This window comes from Littorina saxatilis, linkage group LG16, assembly GCF_037325665.1.
Source record: "Littorina saxatilis isolate snail1 linkage group LG16, US_GU_Lsax_2.0, whole genome shotgun sequence".
NCBI classification, from domain to species: domain Eukaryota; kingdom Metazoa; phylum Mollusca; class Gastropoda; order Littorinimorpha; family Littorinidae; genus Littorina; species Littorina saxatilis.
The window spans coordinates 15252561-15257560 of record NC_090260.1 but is presented as its reverse complement, the minus strand read 5'-3'; the positions used below and the strand labels follow the sequence as shown (position 1 = coordinate 15257560).

Sequence of the window (5000 nt, the reverse complement as noted above, 5' to 3'; positions counted from 1 at the left end):
ATGTATATACAGCCGCACTCGCCTAAACGAAACACGCTTAAGCAAAATACTCGGATATCTGAAACCAAAACCAATTTCCCGCCAGTCTTTGTAAGACTATTTCTAATTCGGATAAGCCAAACTCAACAAATAGCTAACTCAAACACGGACATCTCAAACGTGATTTTCACAGATAAGCCAAACTCTAAACACTGTCGGAGAGACATTTTTTTTATTTTTCCTTGAAAAACATGTCAGGAAGATAAACATATTTCGTCACGGCTATAATTATCCTACGGAAGCGAACACGTCACCTGTTTTTTGAGGGAAACTGACCAAGAAATACACGTGTCACGTGATGCGACGTTGACTAAATCCTTGCGGCTGCCAGCATGTTCCAAACAACTGTTGCAGTGTTCAAAAACGAGTGGCTCTCATACAAACCTCTTTTTCCAATCGAAGGAAGAAATCTTTGTGAAGAGCAAACCTACCTGAGGAATGTATGTGCTCATTTTGAGCGAGTGGCAAAGATCAAACCACAATAAACATGCAGCAAAACAAAACATTTGCCTACAATCTATGTTTACGGAGATTTGATCTTGATTTATGACCACAGAGACAAATTGTCTAATTTTGTTTCTTTTCTTTCTTTAATGGAGAGGGTTTCATTAAACATTACTTGGAATCCTTTTAACAAAAGCGTAGTTGCTTGTGGAATCTTTGGGTTTGTTTTAGAGATGTGCAGGGGCGGACGAGGGGGGAGGCACAGGGGGCACGTGCCCCCCCCCCCCCCGAAAAAAAAAGAAAAAAAAAGAAGAAAAAAAAAGATTTTTCTATGCTGATTCTATGACCATTTCTAAGTTCAAATGGCACCAGATGGCACCATTTTGCTTCTTTGGGCAAAAATTTTTTCCGGGGGGGCATGCCCCCGGACCCCTCTAGCAAATTCGGGCGCTTCGCGCCCATCACATTCACTTTCGATTCAAAGTGCCCCCCCCCCCCTTACAAAGCAACTGATCCGCCCCTGATGTGTCACTGTCTTCACCATTTATGTTTACAGTTGGCTTTGAGGTATTACTAAAGCTCCACTGAAGAAAGCACTTGTAGCTTGTCACTGTTTTGATCTTATTCATTTAAACACACACACACACACACACGCACACACACACAAACACACACACACACACACACACACACACACACACCACGCACAGAGAGAGAGAGAGAGAGAGAGAGAGACAGACAGACAGAGAGACAGAGGCAGAGACAGAGACAGAGAGAGAGAAAAACATTCCAAGTGATTTTACAACGTATCCTGAAAAAACTCGCTTAAGCCGAACTGCAGGGTAATTTCTCGGGAAAGGTTTGGCTTATCCGAACTCGGATATGCACAAACTCGGATAAGCGAAACGATTTTTCATTCCCCGGGCGAGTTCGGCTTAAGCGTGTTTGACTGTAGGTCTAAAATCATTTAAGTCTTGAGAACCTTTTTTATTTGGCAAAGGTATGACTTTCGCTTTTTAAATTCTTTTGGAAAAAAATGTTGTTGAATACATATATTGTAAACATAAGTCAGCGACTCTACCATATAAGGAGTAGACAATTTTAAAGATATCAACGTTGAAACAGCCAGTCAGATTTATCATTTGGAGGCTTTTTGTGTGTTTGAATTGTTGTTGTTTTGTGTGCGTTGAAAGTATGGCCCATATCTGTGCTTTTGAAGTTGCAGGCAGAGTTGTTTGTAGAATATATTACTTTAGCAATGACAAAGGTTTTCCTTGTGGATGCTTACTGCTTCCATATGTCAGACGACTGTCGCCAGAAAAGCTCACGATTCATTTAATCTTGCCTGTACTTCTCTGTGATATCCGTGTGTGTGTGTGTGTGTGTGTGTGTGTGTGTGTGTGTGTGTGTGTGTGTGTGTGTGTGTATATGTGTGTGTATGTGTGTATGTGTGTGTGTGTGCTTGAGTGTGTGTGTGTGTGTGTGTGTGCTTGAGTGTGTGTGTGTGTGTGTGTGTGATGTGTGTATATATGTGTGTAGTATGTGTGTAGTATGTGTGTGTGTGTGTGTGTGTGTGTGTGTGTGTGTGTGTGTGTGTGGGTGTATATGTGTGTGTGTGTGTGTGTGTGTTTTGCTTGTGTGTTTATGTCCATGTCATCCTTCCTCTCTCTCTCTCTCTCTCTCTCTCTCTCTCTCTCTCTCTCTCTCTCTCTCTCTCTCTCTCTCTCTCCCTCCCTCCCTCCCTCCCTCCCTCTCTCTCTCTCTCTCTCTCTCTCTCTCTCTCTCTCTCTCTCTCTCTCTCTCTCTCTCTCTCTCTCTCTCTCTCTCTCTCTCTCTCTCTCTCTCTCTCTCTCTCTCTCTTTGTTCAAAACTAGTCAAGCCTTCTCTGGCGCTATGGTGTGGAACTCCATTCCGTCTGTAATAAGATCATTAACCTCACTAAAGAGTTTTAAACAAGCTCTGCATAATCATCTTATGTCTACCTAGATGGCTATACTAGTCTTAACACGTGCAAGTAGCTGTCAACAATTGGCAAAGCTTTATGAATTACACAAATATGTTCTTTATTATATGTATTATGTGGAATTTATGTTGCGATTTTCCATCCTCATCATCATCAACATCATCATCATCATCATCATCACTTGATCATCATCATCATCACTTGATCATCATCATCATCATCATCATCATCATCACCATCAACAACATCTTCATCATCACTTACACCATATAATCATTATTAGCATTAGTGTAAACGTTGGTATCGTGTGAATTTTACCGTCGATCACTTGTTGCATGTTTCGCTTTCGATTTGTATGTTGCTTACTTTGTCATTTTGTTGTTTGTGTTTATTTGCTTGTTTGCTTACTTGTCGACTGTTTGCTGATTCGTTCGTTTACTTTGTTTATTTGTCATGTTGCTTTACTTGTTTATCATTTATTAGACATTTGTATCAGAAGTAAGGACCGGTTGTAAGAAAAGGCGTCGCCTTAAACCTCTATCCTTGAAAAATAAAGTTCCATCATCATCATCATCATCTCTGTCTGTCTGTCTGTCTTTCTGTCTCTGTCTCTGTCTCTGTCTCTGTCTCTCTCTCTCTCTCTCTCTCTCTCTCTCTCTCTCTCTCTCTCTCTCTGCGAGGGCGTGATTAAAGACTTTATTCCCCCCTCTGCTTCTTTACCTCTGTAAACTTGTAGGGGTAGTTATTTTTCGATAATGACCCAGCAACCAAACAAATAACGACCCAGCAACAGCCTGAATCCTCGATATTGCAATGGGTTGAGAAGTTATCTCGCATTTTTCATGATCCGCTAACTTCGACCATTATTTTTAATAATCACTGAGACTCGGCGTGTAACCTCTACCTATTCCCTCCAGCGTGTGTGTGTGGTGACTGCCACGTAATCCGTGTAATCTGCCCGCTTCGCCTGAACGGTGTTGTGTTTGTGTCACTCAGGCTGACTGAGCTCGTTTGTTTAAAGTCGAGTGTTAGTGCAGAGGTTTGTGACGCTATTGTGAGACTTTACCATATTGTTTGCAAGACTGCCAGCATAAATTTGTTGTTTGTGTTTATAGTTTGAACTGACTGTCGTTTTGCTTTTTTCATAACAGTTTCTGTCACAGTGTGTATGTGTTAGTTATCATTGTGTGTGTTTACTCCTTGTTTTATTATGCTCAGTGTTGGTCATTTAAATGTGTATCACCTCTATGGTCCTCTATAATAAGGTCCATGATGTATGTGCCTTCCTTGAAAAAGCATCTCCGAATTATCGTTTATTTGGTATTATACTGAATCAAGATTAGATTCCAGGGTTTCCGATAATGATATCGCGATTGTTGATTATTGTGTTGAAAGGCGAGACCCAGAAATTCAAGGGCAGACCGGAATCGCGGTATATATTCATGACTCAATTAAACACATTACGCGTAGACGCATAGACCTGGAACCCAGCGCAGTAGAATGCATTTGGTTAGAACTCAAACCCAGTAAATCAATGGCCCCTCAATGCGTGTGTTTTCTTTATAGAAATCCTGCTTCAAATTTTGAGTGGTATGATCATTTTGTACAAATGTTAGACAATGTTTATAATAAGAGCAAACACAATGCTGACGTTCTGTTGCTTGGCGATTTTAACATAGACATGTTAAAGTCCCATCCTAGCTGGGAATCAACTACTCAGTTATTTGGGCTTAAACAGCTTGTAAAGTCACCCACAAGGGTAACTTCAACGACGTCTACATTGCTGGATCATATTGACACGAATAATCCGGACACAATCTTAGGTGCCTGTGTATCCGACCTAAGTGTAAGTGATCATAGTCCTGTAAGCTGTTCCAAATTGATGAAGTTACCCAAGGCAGAATCAAAAGGTCACACATATATTTCAGACAGGTATTTTAAGCATTTTAATCAAGGTCTCTTCTTTAATGATTTGAATTGTACACCTTTTGCTTCTGTGCTTAATTTTACCGATCGTAACGAGGCACTTGAAGCCTGGTATTCCCTCTTTATCGATGTAGTAAATCAACATGCACCTGTGAGGCGGAAACGAGTAAGACATCCTAAACTTCCTCCCTGGTTAACCATTGGTATTATCGAAGCAATGGCGTATCGCGACCAGTTAAAGACAAACACATTATTTGAAAATTATAAAAAAGCGCGTAACAGAGTAAAGCATCTTGTGAGAAACGCGAAGCGATCATATTTTAATAAACTTGTGGGTAACAGCAAAGACGTTTCAAAAGTCTGGCGCGCCCTGAACACGTTTTTAAAAGGCAACTCTTGAAAAAATAATAGTATTCCTCAGAATATAAAGGCCAACGATTTTAAGGCAGCAGATATTTCCGCCGCAAAGTGAAACTGATTCGAAAGAATACGTTATTCCTTTGATGAAACATATGCTGGATTGTTCAGCAAACACACACACACACACACACACACACACACACACACACACACACACACACACACACACACACACACACATATCACGGACAATTTGCAGTCACAGAAT

At 40.8% G+C, this 5000-nt stretch overlaps 1 long non-coding RNA gene across 1 annotated transcript in view; it reads right to left on the bottom strand.

Annotated features, from left to right (window-relative positions):
* Positions 1-5000, bottom strand: part of LOC138950525 (uncharacterized) — a 119714-nt gene that overhangs the window by 34714 nt on the left and 80000 nt on the right. The window lies entirely within an intron of this gene.